The sequence below is a fragment of the Alligator sinensis genome, unplaced genomic scaffold, assembly GCF_000455745.1.
Source record: "Alligator sinensis unplaced genomic scaffold, ASM45574v1 scaffold97_1, whole genome shotgun sequence".
Classification (NCBI taxonomy): Eukaryota; Metazoa; Chordata; order Crocodylia; family Alligatoridae; genus Alligator; species Alligator sinensis.
The window spans coordinates 1,631,501-1,645,457 of record NW_005841921.1 but is presented as its reverse complement, the minus strand read 5'-3'; the positions used below and the strand labels follow the sequence as shown (position 1 = coordinate 1,645,457).

At 46.2% G+C, this 13,957-nt stretch overlaps 1 protein-coding gene across 3 annotated transcripts in view; it reads left to right on the top strand.

Moving 5' to 3' along the window:
- The window catches only part of SMPD3 (sphingomyelin phosphodiesterase 3), a 177,969-nt gene that overhangs the window by 29,655 nt on the left and 134,357 nt on the right, over nucleotides 1-13,957 (top strand). Inside the window, exon 1 of one of the 3 annotated variants that reach the window (XM_006019061.3) lies at nucleotides 7,979-8,078. The exons of the other annotated variants lie outside the window; for them this stretch is intronic. The gene's annotated coding sequence lies outside the window, so the exon portion shown is untranslated. Of the gene's footprint in view, nucleotides 1-7,978; nucleotides 8,079-13,957 lie in introns of those variants that run through there. 3 annotated transcript variants of the gene reach the window in all.

Below are 13,957 nucleotides of genomic sequence, written 5' to 3'. Positions count from 1 at the left end.
TGGCCCTTTAAGAAAAAAAGAAGCTGTGAAAAGCACTGGGACTCACCACTCCTGGTGCAGCCTCGGGGCTTCAGAGACTCATGCAGAGGCCCCCACATGGCACAGGGAAGCAGAGGGCAGCAGGGATTGCCCCTTGCTGGCAGGAATGGTGAGTCCCGGGTTTCTTCAGGTTTTTTTTTTTCTTAAAGAGCCAGAGCTGGCCTGTGCAGGGCACCTGTGAGGGGGCTGGGGAAACGGGGGCAGGGTTCAGGGGCTCATGCAGAGCTGCCCATGCAGTGGGGGGCAGTGGGGATTGCCCCCTGCCCGGCAACACCTGCTGAGCCAGGGTTTTTTTTTCCTTGGAAGTGCTAGGAACTGGGGCAGGTGGGACAGACATTGCTGGGTTGGGAGAGGGGTGGGGGATGGGCCTGGCCTGGCTAATTCGGAGATTTAGCTGCTGCCGAATCTCCTAATCAGATTGGCCGAATCAAATCAGGACAGTGATTTGAATCACTGAATTGAATCACTCTCCCCCAAATCATCCAAATCCAAAGAGAATACTAGCCACTTTGCATAGGCCTAGTATCTGAGTACCAGTTAAGTTGGTGCTATGTTTGTATTTCAGTTTTAAAAGTGACTAGAGATGAGAGGTGCTAAATATCAGATAAAGATATCTTTACAGATTTTAATCTAAAGGTAAGACAGATGGCATTATATAAGACAGGAAAGAATGCAGAACTCAGGAAAGACATCCAGCTCCCAGTAAAATTCATTTAGGTTTCCAAATTATATGAAACTTCTATGATAGTCATGTAAAATGGAGGGGAACCAAACCTTCATATTCCCATTTCACATTATAAAAAACATGTACCTGTGCAATCCAAGCCTGCATTTCCTGATTGGTTCCAACCTTAATAAATTAACAATGAGACATAGGCCTCAGGCTGCTCCCCAATGGCTTACCATCACCAATAATTTGGAGAAGGTCTGAATATCTGTGAATTTGAGCAGGTTTTTAAATGGTTTCCATAGATTTATGAATCAGCTTACATAGCCTTGCACTGCTGTGTGCGCACTGGTTTCCATCATCTAAATTTGCCCTAGGGTATCCCAAAACCCACCAGAAGGACTTCTGTTCAGAGTTTGTATCTATACCTATTTTATTATTCAGATTCACATACTATTATTTATTATCAAGACTGACATGCACATGCGCGCGCGCGCGCACACACACACACACACACACACACACACAGATATAGATATAAATACATACATGCATGCATATGCATATATGTATATCATATCTATATGTATATCTAGATATGTACATGTCAGTCTTGATAATAAAGGAATAGTTTATCTCAGACACGCACACATTTATATGGGATGTGGGCAGTGGGGTCCCCCAGGGCTCGGTCCTCAGGTCCGCACTGTTCAACATCTTCATCAGTGACTTGGACAAGGGAGTGAAAAGCACCTAGTTCAAATTCGCAGATGACACTAAGATGTGTGGAGAAGTGGGCACGCTAGAAGGGAAGGACAGGCTGCAATTGGTTCTGGACAGGTTACAGGGGTAGGCGGATGAGAATAAGATGGGATTCAATACTGACAAGTGCAGGGTACTGCACCTAGGGAGAAAGAACCAGCAGCATACCTACAGGCTGGGGAACTTCCTTCTCGTTAGCACAGAGGCAGAAAAGGATCTTGGAGTCATTATAGACTTCAAGATGAACATGGGCCACCAATGTGGGGACGCAGTCAGGAAGGCTAACCGCACCTTGTCATGTATCCACAGATGCATCACGAGCGGGTCCAAGGAGGTGATCCTCCCCCTCTATGCGAAATTGGTCAGGCCACAGTTGGAGTACTGCATCCAGTTCTGGGTGCCGCACTTCAGGAGGGATGTGGACAACATCGAGAAGGTCCAGAGGAGAGCCACTCGCATGATCCGGGGGCAGCAGGGCAGGCCCTACGAGGAGAGGCTACAGGACCTGAACCTGTTTAGCCTCCACAAGAGAAGGCCGAGAGGGGATCTGGTAGCCATGTATAAACTGGCTAAGGGGGACCAGCAGGCAATGGCAGAGTCCCTGTTCCCCCAAGCACTACTGGGAGTAACAAGGAATACTGGCCATAAGTTGACAGAGAGTAGAGCCAGGCTGGACATCAGGAGGCACTACTTCACAGTCAGGGCAGCTAGGATCTGGAACCAACTTCCAAGGGAAGTGGTGCTCGCTCCTACCCCCAGGGTAGGAGGTTACCTGGGGTGTCAGATGTTAGGCAGGTTATAATGTGTCAGAAATCCAGTGTCTGTGTTTAGTCCATGATTTTTGTATCCAGTAGGTTGATGAAGTGAAGTTCATAGGCACATCTACACAAGGTGTTTTGTAAATTCCCTTTGAGGATTAGAACTGAGAGATTGGAGCCCCATGGGTAACTGAGTATTCTTGTCTTTGATAGATTTTTGTTGTGCATTCATTCTGATACGCAGTTGTTGTTTGGTTTCTCCAACATACTTTCCATCAAGGCATTCAGTGCACTGGATGAGATATATTGCATTTCTGGAGGTGCAGGTGTAAGATCCAGGAATGGTGATGGTTCTGTTGTGGGATGTAGTTATTATGGGGATGGTGGAGATGTGTTGGCAGGTTTTACATTTCTTGTCATGGCATGGGCTGGATCCATTAAGTGTGTTTTGGGCCATAGTGTAAGATCATTTCATTTACAATCCAATATCTAGGTATTGAATGCAATTTTAAAAATTGCATTTATGCAAAACCCTGGGAGTGCCAGAGCTGACGTTCTTTATAATAGCGTTAACAAACCAACAAAGAAAGTGCTGAACATTTGCAGCAAAATGAACAGCATCTTAGCAGGGGCAGATCCAGAGGGGTGCAGAGTTTTGGTTGCACCTCCTTTCACCTGTGCCAAACATGAGCATTTGGAAGGATCCTCATGGAAGGATCCTAGTAGAAGGTACATACCTTATTCCTCAGGCATGGAGGAAAGCTATAAAACAGCAAATGAAATTCTTGATTATACCTTCACTATTTTCTTTCACTCCTGCAAGCAAAGGGACACTCCGAGTTACAGTGCAATGGTGCATTTTCTAACTACTGTTCAAATTCCAAGATATAAAAAAGTGCCTCAAATGGTTTAAATGAAAAAGTAATTAATTATATAGCAAAGCTTACTAACATCACAGTTATGCTATACTTAATATTGCTAGTACCAATTTCATTTCAAGGCACTTTACAAGTGTTAAGTAATTAATTCTCATACCAGTAGTTGGGTATCATAAATAATTTGTATTGGGCCAAGTTTGTACCTGCTCTGCATTCTCAAATGGAGAAAAGAGATCAATGATGGTTAGTAACTTACAACCACTGACCATATCTGGCAGGGATGAGATTAGAACTATGGTGTTCTGGGTAACCAATTCTTTCTCTTAGACCAGTGGTCTTCAACACTTTTTATACCAGAACCCATCTGTAAACATTGGTTAATTCTGACCCAGTAAATAGTTTAAGTAGAAAACAGTCCCCTGGCCCTGCTGGTGCCCCTCATTCCCAACCCACAGTATCCCATCCCCTAGCCCTGCTAGTGTCCCTCACTCCTGACCCACTGCCACCCAGGCCCCAGCCCTCCAGTGTGTGCAGCATCCCCACCCCCCCCCCCCCGATTTGTGCAGCCACAGTGGGCACAGGGCTGCAGCTTGGCCAGACTGGCACAGGCAGGAGATACCTCCAGGGCCCAGCAGGTGGGACCCAGCACAGGAGGACAGAGCGAGGTTGAGCAGTTGGTCTGTGCTCTTACTGGATGGAATAGAAAAGAAGCCAGAGGCCAGTACGCATTCAGGAAAGCCAGTCAGTGAAAATGCAAATTGAGGCAGTCAATGGGTGAGAGGCAGGTGTTTGGGGAGGGGAGGAGAAGGGGAATGCAGACCTGGTGATAAGAATATAGTTGGTAAACTTCAACTCTTCAAAAGGAGGCTGGATAGACACCTTGCCGGGGTCGTTTGACCCCAGCATTCTTTCCTGTGCATGGGAGGGGGGCAGACTCGATCTGTTCAGGTCCCTTCCGACCCTCCCAACTATTAAACTATATGTCTCATACTTGAGTGTGCATAATCACTCATGTAGTCTTGTAGCCACTTTAGGAAGCAGGTGGACATTGTGCAGCCTTGTGATGCCTGAAGTTCCAAACACATGAATCATGTCTATATCCTTCTCTTTAATACATTCTTTGGTAAAAGCTCTTGTTATAGAAACAAATCCTGCCTTCCCCTCCTTTCTCACTTCTATGTGCACAGTTAATCCTGTGCTTTCAGCAAAAATGGTATGGTTCCACCATGCAGGGAGTTACAGGTGACAGACTGCAATATGGAACAATGTAGGTGCACTGCTCTCACCGCCTCCTGCCACCAGCCACTCATGCACTGGGCCATGGCTCTACTGCACTGTCATGGCCCAGTCACTACCACTGCTCCCCTCAGGACACGGCTCTACCCCAGAGGGGAGATGGGATGGCAGGCAGCACAGGCGACCTGAGGGGAGCAGCAGTGGCAGCCAGGCCATGGCAGCAGAATAGAGCCATGACCCGGTGCATGAGTGACTAGCTGCAGGAGGAGGTGAGGATAGCATGGCCCCTACCCTTCACTCCCCATCGATTACTCCTCATGCTGCTGGCAGTATGACTGTCATGGGGTCCTGCTGGTGGCAGCAGCAACAACAAGTCTTGCAACCCCTCTTTGCCTTCCCGCACTGGGTCCTGCATGCTGGGCTATAGAGGTGGCTCCTGTCCATGCCAGTTCAGCCAGGCTGCAGCCCTATGCCCAATGTGGGTTCATGGATCTAAGGGGCATGTGCCCCCAATGCTCTCCTGATGTGCTGCCTGTGCCGCCTTGCTCCCCTGGAACACTGCCAGCCTGCAAGGGGAAAACCTGTGGTCCATGATTTTCTGTGTTTTTCTGTGATCATTCACAGCCCTTTCATATATTCTTGTGTAGCAGACTTACCTTTTGAGCTCTGGATGAGTCCTGGGCTTGAGATTCTGCAATTCTGATTGGTGGAGCCCATCCGCCAATCAGAAGCAAGCCAGGGTAAGCAAGGCCATGCCCTTTCCCCAACGGGAGGGGGCAAGAAGCAGTCTGGACCAGGTTCGAGACTGTGCCTTGCCAGGTCCGGAAAACTTTGGAGGTGGAGCCCCTGAAGCATATAAAAGGAGAGCATGTTCAGCATGCTGGAGAGAGAGACATGACAAGGGATGGCAAAGAGAGAAGAGCTTCAGTGATTACTGTCCTCGGGACCCCATCTGAGCCTCGACAGTGCGCGAAATGGCTCATGGTGCTCAGGCTCTAAGAGTTGCTCAAGGCGGCTTAAGCCTGGGAACCTGACAAGCGACTGGGTAGGCGCTGCTTGGATTGGTGCATGGAGAGCAGGCCTTGGGAGCAGCTCGAGGCTTCTCAGGCCCCACACCATGCACAGGTCAGGGCACAGAGAGCTGGCCCTGGGTGCAGTTCCAGGCTGCTTGGGCCCCACATGGTGCACAGGTCGGCGCACAGAGAGCTGGCCCTGGGAGCAGCTTGAAGCTGCTCAAGTTAGCCCCGGCTCTACGCTGAGTAACCAGAGCCCTGCAGTGTGGCTCCGCATTAAACTAAAAGAGCCCTAGTGCCCAGAGCAGGGCCCAGGAAAGGGAAGGACCCTTGGTGTAAGGCTGGGGACTGGAGCCAGTAAGGGCTAGGCTTCCGTGGGAGCTCTCAGGGTACCCAGCGCAGGACACCAGGCCATCAAGAGGAGCCGGAGGTGCTGCCAGAAAGAGACCCTCATGGGACTGGCCACCAGGGGATGAGCCTTAGCTGCTTCAGAGCCAGAGTGGGAGTTGCTGGAGAAGCGGGTCCCGCAGAGGAGGTGGGCGTGGGAGAAGAGAGTCTGCTGCCTCCACTCTCCTCCATTGTGGGAGGGGGCTTGTCCACATCCCGGGGCCCTAAAGGGGAGGGACTCCAGGGAACACCGCATGAGGTGCTGAGTGTACCCCCTTATTTTGTGATTGCTGTTGTTTCATATTGTAGAGGTTAATATAGTCATGGGTACTCCTTAAGGGAGTTTATATGGGTTTATCTGTCTTCATTGCCTATATGTGTTTATTGCCTATTATTGGAACTTACCTGTATTGTTGCCTGTGTACATCTATGGTATTGCTACCTCAGCTTACCTGGGTTATCTAAGCTGATGCTCATATATGGTTGTTATGTTGATACCCTGACTTACCTGTTCCAAAGTGTCTAATGCTTATTCTGTGCAGGGGGGTTAACTATTGCATATGCTGTGAATCACCCGGTTTGTTTTTGCAGTCACTCAAAGTGGTGCAATATGTTGACTGTAGGTAATTGTATATGGTGTCACATACTAATTTTCTGTAAATATTTAATGTTTCTTATTCATATTTATTTATTGTAGCAATACATTTGTATATAGTTAAGCACTTGGTCTTGGTCTGGCTCTGTAGAGAGGAGAGGGAACTGCTACCAGGTGGCAGGCCCTTTTCTCAGCACTCTTGCCTGACCACCCCATCCCTTCCACTGGTGGACAGGGCAGACCCCTGGGTGTACCCAGGCTACACTTTCAATCCAGTTTTGGGTTGCAACCAACAGGTTAAGAAACACTGTCTTAAAACACAACCCTGATATCCAAAGACAAGCTTCATCATATAGCAAGTCAATTTTTCCACATTAGAAACACACCTGATGCAAAGGATGAATTATTCAGGGATCAAGGAATATATTAACAAGAAAAGTATAGGAAAACCTGCATTCTGTTTCACCTGTATATGTGATTTGATTTGATTTTAGAATGTATGGGTGTAACAGGAGAATTTGGCTTGAAATCTCCTGTTGTCACCAAAAACTTAAATTCCAAGGACATAGCAGATGTACTCAGAGCAAATTAAATAGCCAGGTTGCCAACAAATGGGTATTAGTAGGCAGATTATGTAAGAGGCCAAATTTCTATCAGTTACACTGGAGCATAAATCACTGGGCCCAGTGCTCAGTATAGCTAAATCTAGGATTGTCACAGGATCTAGATAGTTATGGTGCACCTTTTACTTTCTGTTCTCCTGCCAGGAGTTGCCTGGGGTTGACAACAGCCTCAAGACAAGATAGAAAACCAGGAACTGACAGCTTATTGCCACAGTCTGAATATCTAGGCAGTAGTGCAGGACCGGCCTCCCCCGACTTTGTGTCACTGGAGGATTTTTTACACACATCAGAAAAATCTTTTATTGCCTGTTTTTAAAATGGCCTTTTGGTCAGTCATGTACTGTGAAATAGTTTTAAAAAGGTGTAAGAATAAGTACTTTTGGGGTAAGTGTAGAGTATTTCCAGTGATTTGTTGTGCTGCATAACTAATGTAATTAAAATCAAAATTTGGTCTAGGGCAACAAGCTAGTGAGGAAATAGGGTGATACTTCATTGAAAATATGTTTGCATGGATGTAGTGCACAGGCCCTGGAAAGAAACCCTGGAGAGGTAGAAGAGTTTTCTTGGTAATAACAGGAGTAGCAGAGGCAAAAAGAAGAGAAGGAAACCATCAGCTGTCTTGGGGACCTCTTTAGATCTAATAAGTAAACTTTCCTTTGAAAAATATGTATTCCAAAAGAGAGGCACTAAAGCCTACTCCCTATTTTCACAAACTGTCACATAAGGAGTGTGCATGAAATACAGAGAAGGGAGGTTGCCAAATGTTTATTTTTTCCAAGTACACTGTCCCTTTCTTAACACTTTTTAGTAAGATCTGTCTCTATGTGGTTTCCGTTTACTGAAAAGTTATTATTTTATGAAGGAAACTGTAGCAGGACACTAAGGTGCCTGCTACTGAGAGAGCGTGGAAGACTCCTCAGGTGCTGGTTGCCAAGGTAACAGGAGGCAGCAAACGACCCACACCTGCCAACAGTCAGGGCTATAAGGGGCAAGGCCTGGCTCTTCGCGGGGGAGAGCTGAGACCAGAGGTACTTGCTGACTGGCATCTAAGACAGCAGGAGCTTCCTGTCAGAGAGAGAGATGCTCCTGGAGCATGATGCGAGGAGAAGCCTGATTGCAGGTACTGCTTGTAGATTAAAGGGTAGCAGCTCCAAGATGGCTGAGCAATGTCGGTATGACCAGGTGGCTTAGGTTTGAGTTATAGCCAAGAGGCTTGAGTTTGTTGCAGTTTGTTTAACACTGGTGGTTTGGGTGAGGCTATAAGGGGATGGAGGAGGCCTCATAGGGGACTTACAGTAGAGTGAGGACCCCAGCCCCAGTGAGGGCACGGAGTTCGGTGGTACAGAGCCCAGCTCCAAAGAAGAGCCCGGTGAGAGAGGGCAGCCTTGCAGAAGGGGAGAGCCCGGTGAGAAGGGTGGCGTATAGAGAAGGCCTGCAAGGCCTAGACACGCTGGACACCCAGAGCAGGAGAACGGTGGCCAAGTGGAGGAGAGGTAGCCTCCCTACAAAAACACATATCACTCCCTATAAAAACACATATCATCAAAGTCGTGGCGGGCGAGAATAGGAGGGTGCAAGTCCGAAGCTTAGCACAGTAGAGGAGGCGGCAAGGGCTAGCACGGCGACCCTGCCGTCCCTCCTGTTACAGAAACCAACACTAAATTTTGCATTGAGATGGTAGATCCTTGATGGGTGTCAACAGTTGAAGTTGAGGCATAATCACTATTGCAGTCAACCTAAGTATGCTATTTCATGTGGAACATAGCAGCTTCAGCCTCCTTTTCCCCTATAATCTGCTGTGATGGTGGCAGACTAAGAGTGATGTTCTGGTGGTAATACAGTAGCTGAAAGTCTTTTGAGACCAGAATTATTTTCAAGGTCTTCAACAAACTACCAAGTGTGTGTGTGTGTGTGTGTGTGTGTGTGTGTGTGTGTGTGTGTGTGTGTACACATACATATACATACAGACACATACACATATACTTGCACAGCAATTCAAACACAGACTTAGATAAAACATGTTTTATTCTCTTTATTTTTTATATATGTGTGTGTTTTATTCTCTGCCTTTGTTACATATCCATGAGAGAGAGATTATAAAAATGTAATCTATTTAGATTAGCATATATGTTTGATCTAAGTCTGTGTTTGAATTGCTGTGCAATCTACAGCTAGCTGTGTTTGTGGTGTTCCCTCCTGCAGGGTTAGCTGCACTTCTAGATAAACTGCCTCCTCCCCTCTGACACCCCTAGCTAACCAGTGCTATCAATCTGAATTTACCTGATCTCGAATCTAACAGAAAACATATATGACTGTTAATAGGTGGGTAAAAGCCACTGAGCCTGCAGTTACCATGCCAACATTGTTCCCTGGGGCTTAGCCATGCAGAGATGAATGCTGCAAAATTAAGCTTTGCTCGATAGGGAGGGAGGTACTATTCCATGGGGGTTTTATGTAGTGCACAGCCCCAAGTACATTCTATGCTGCAGTTTGTATATTAATGCTGTACATTCATTCAGTTGTTTTGTTATTTTCTCCCCTTCCTGACTCTTACTTTAGCTTTCCCTCCCCATGTTATCATATGAAGTGAGTCTGTGTGTCAAAGAATAGGGCATGTAATTTCTTAAATTTTTATAATTTCTCTCTCATGGATGTATAACAAAGGCAGAGAATGAATTCTAATTCTAATCCTGTCTTCAACTCAGTCATCCTGACAAGCAGTAGGGCACTTGGAGTAAAATCTTGCCCTCATTTACTATGTGTCAGCACAGCCCCATTAGTCACTAGAAGCTCCACAGAGAGAGTGAAGCCTTGCATGGTAGAACTCCATTAGCTTTTCTCCCATCAGGGACCTTTTGGTCGGAGCAGAATTTATATCAAAGTGTGCCTGTGTTTTTTGATGCGTAAGGTGTGAGTTAACTCGCAACACAGAGCTATACAGTAGAAAGCTGTGCCAAACAGGCAACAGAGATATTGAGATTAAAGATTACAATTTGAAGGTATAGGTAGATGCACTTCAGTATGACACATTACAATGTGTATTTATCAAGAAAAAACTACAACCACATCTAAAAGACTAGAAACACAAATACTGGATATAGTGACTAAGAAGTATCTTATTAACTGTATTTATGGGGAAGGATTTAAATGCAACTTTTTTAAAAACAGGAATTTTTGTCTTGTAAAACAGCTTGTAAGGAGGTGGATTTGGCTCCTCCCTTTTACTCTTCATCTTGTTGATATCCAGTGGTAAAATACACACTCATTCTAGCCTATAGTCTTCTAGCCTATAGTTAAAGTTATCCAAACAAGCTAGTCTGACCCATCTGAGAGCTAAATTAGGTGTGTTTGGGCCCAGCCTGGGATGAGGGGTAGAGGTGCACCAATACATTGGTCCAATATCAGATCAGTACCGATCTAAAGAAAATTGTCTATATTAGATATCAGCCTGATGGGGCCAATAATTTGGCTGATAAATGCCTGTGCTGCACGCAGCTGCAGCACAGCATGGAGCAGAGCCGGCAGCATGGATAGCTGCCTCCAGCTGGTAAGTTGGAAGGAGAGAGGGGAGGGAAGGGGTGTAGAGGAGCAGATCAATGCCCCCCACAGTGAAGGAGGGGGCAGGGGCCAGCTCCCACTGCTGCTTGCACCCTGGGAGGGCGGGGGTGGTCAGGGGTGTGCCCCTGGATCTGTGTGACATGGGCTGCAGCTGCAGGATGGAGCCAGAGCTGGTGCTGCATGTGGTTTTTCTTTCTGGGGTCTGAGCTTGGAGCAGACTCTGGAAGCACTGGGAGGAGGCTGCAGCCACCCCAAATATCACTGCAGCTCCACTCCCTGCCCCGTGCTGCCGCCTGGAACAGCCCTGGCTGAACACTCTGACTCCACCCAAGTGCTGGGAAAAGCTAGGGCTGTGCCCTCACACCTCTTCCCTCCCCCCTCCCCTTCCACCACACCAGACTTACCACCTGATGGCAGCTGTAGTGGTTATTGGATTGGTATTGGCCGATATGCCTCCTTAAGTATCAGTTATCAGTATCAGTCCCCAAAATCTCTTATCAGTGCACCCCTAATGAGAGGCAGTACAAAACTCCTTGTACAGGGCAGTGTGGCAGGGCACTGTGGGTGCCTGCTACTTTAAGGGCCGGGACCTGGTAGCTGCCAGGTGCCTGATGAGGGCAGCCATTTTGAACCTAGGGCTGCCCATATAAACAGGGCAGTTCTGTTGCTGGAGGCCAGGTAACAACACTGCCTGGCTGGAGGGCTACTGGTATCAACTGGAGGTAAGGGAGGAGCTGAAGAGGATGGTCAGGAGGCTCCTGGTCTTGGGTACAACCTAAAAATGCACCCTGCTGGGAGTGGGTGGCCTAGTGGGGCTCCCAGTGGCACGGGAGCCCCCAGGAAATACCAGGCCAGTTACCACCCTGGTGAAAGGTGGGTTGGGGTGCCTTAACCCCTAGCCCCCACAACTGGGTGGGTTACCCCTTGTCTGGAGGGTGGATCCCCCAGAGAGAGAGAAAAGGCCATAGACTCACACTTGCCTGACCTTCCCCTGACTGGTCAATGCTGGGGCCAGGACTGGAAGGGTCAAAGGGCCAGGGGCCCACCGTGAGGAATGCCCAAGAGCTGCATGCCTGGGGTTCTAACTGGCCTGGAGGTGGGCCAGGGCTAGTGAGCCAAAGGTCCTGGGGGGACCACACCCGAAGGGGAGGCAGTTCAGGGAGCTATGCTGCCTAGTATGAAGGCGGATGAGACTGCCTTCAGGGAGGAATCCATGCAGGGTTCAATTAGGAGGATTCTGGGGCCCAGTGTCGGGGCCAGTGATGATGATAACATCGAGGTGCCATCAACGAGGCTTGGGCTGTGGTGTAGGGGAGGAATGGAGCCACAGATAGCGCCCCCTGGCATTGGGGCAAGAAATGGGCAGCCTCCCGCTTAATTACATCATTTAACTAATTAACAATAAGGCACGGCAGGTGAGAAGGAGGGCAGTTAGCCCAGAAAGAGGTGGGCAGGCCACAGTTAAATTGGCCCTGAGAAGGCACCCTGTTACAGGCAGTCATATGGAAGAACTGCTCTCTAAGCACCTTCCCCAAGCTGACATAAAATAGCACACCTCCCTAGCAAAGCTACAGAGTTTGTACCAGTACAACTAATGGTGATACTTATAGCCTTCTTTTACAGTAAACTAGAACTGTACAGTAAACTAGAACATCCATCAAGTCTCTCTTCTGTATTATTTAGAGTTATGCCTTGCCACATAAAGTACCTGCTAACATTTACACCAAGTTTCTCGCTACTTTGCAAAAATCCTTTTTATGACTAAAGCAGTTTTAATTTTTCTTTATGCATTCTGAAGGGGAGTTCAGATTGTGATGTGCAGATAGAACCATTTATGGCCTTTCAAATAAACTAGGCTTTGTTTACCTTAAATTTCCTGGAAAATGCAGAGATTTGTTATATAAGCAGAAATTCTGTGGGATTTTTTTTTTTTTTTTTGTTAATGCTTTTTCGATCACTCTCTAAAGATAACTTTGTGCAACATAAAATCTAGGCTGGGAGATTTCCACGAAGACTGAGTGTCATCATAGTGCTTGTGCATCTGCAAAATGTACTAGTCTTCTTGGATTTTTGTTGTTAGATTAAGTAAAACTGTCTTGGGCTGAATAGCAGCTATTTTAAAACCTAATAAAAAAACTACAATGGTTTTACACCTCAATTACACTGATTTTACTTACTATATAAAACAGTGCAGAATGAATACTAAATGCATTTAAGTAATGCCTTGGGGAGGTGATCTCTGGACCATAATCAATGTTAGATGTTGTTCAATGCAGTAACAAACAAGAGTTTTGTTTTTTTGTTTTTTTTTTTTCCAATTTTTTTATTTAAAAGTAAAAATGTACCCGAGTTGTCAACTCTCAGTCAAAAGCTAATTAAACAAATAGGGAACATGGATTTGTAAAAGAAATTATTTAAATGTATACATGCAGCTACAACCACTGACATCCATCAACTGACAAAGAAAATTTACAATGGCAAAAATGTGGGACAGAGTTTATATCTATCATATATAGTTCATTATATTGTAGGTTGCCAATAAAATTTAAAGAATGAATTATTTCTTATTTGTGGACTATTAAATTAGTCAAAAAATATAAAAGCCAGCAACTATCAACTTCAACGTTTTCCTACAAGGCATCAGCCTCACCTGGATGTATATTTTGGATAGAGCAACAAGAAACCTGTCATACTCAGGAAGGTGAGCAATCACAAGGTAAATCTAATTCCTAGGCCACCTCTCAGTTAGCTTGTTTTGGGCATGCAAGAATCTTGCTTTAATGACATATGTATCTTAAGAAAGGGGACCAGATACAGTACTCCTTACTGGGACTTACTGCATAAAAGAATGCTAATATAGAGTATTCAAAAAGCTGATATTCGGGTGATAAACTCTAACGCCATGTCATATATGTATATATAATGCACATGTAACAGACTTACCAGCCTGCTGCCTACTAAGCCATCTCCCTGGGACTTACTCTAACATACAAAGCTCCTGAGCAGCTGCTCAGCCAGCAGTAGGTTTAAAAAAAGGCTTCCTCTCCCCACATCATGAAAACACTTGCATATCTTGACTAACCCAGGCCTAGGAATAGTAATATTTAGAGTTAGAGGTGTAGGTTGTAGCTGTGTTGGTCTAAGGACATAGACAGATGAGGTTCTTTGGGTAAATCTGATTATCTTTTATTAGACCAACTCAAATAGCTGGAAGAAATCTTCTTAGCAAGCTTTCGGGCAGCAGCAGCCACCTTTATCAGGCTAAGGAAGCATCTGCAGATGGTCTATTGCTCTTCTTGGATGGAGTTCAGTGTTAGGCCACTGACAGATTTTTCAGGAGTCATGGTAAATATCAAAATGTAAAAGTTCTAAATATCTTGCAACTCTAGATAATTAGAAACAGGAACTTTATACCATTGTGATGAGGAGACATGTCTGTTT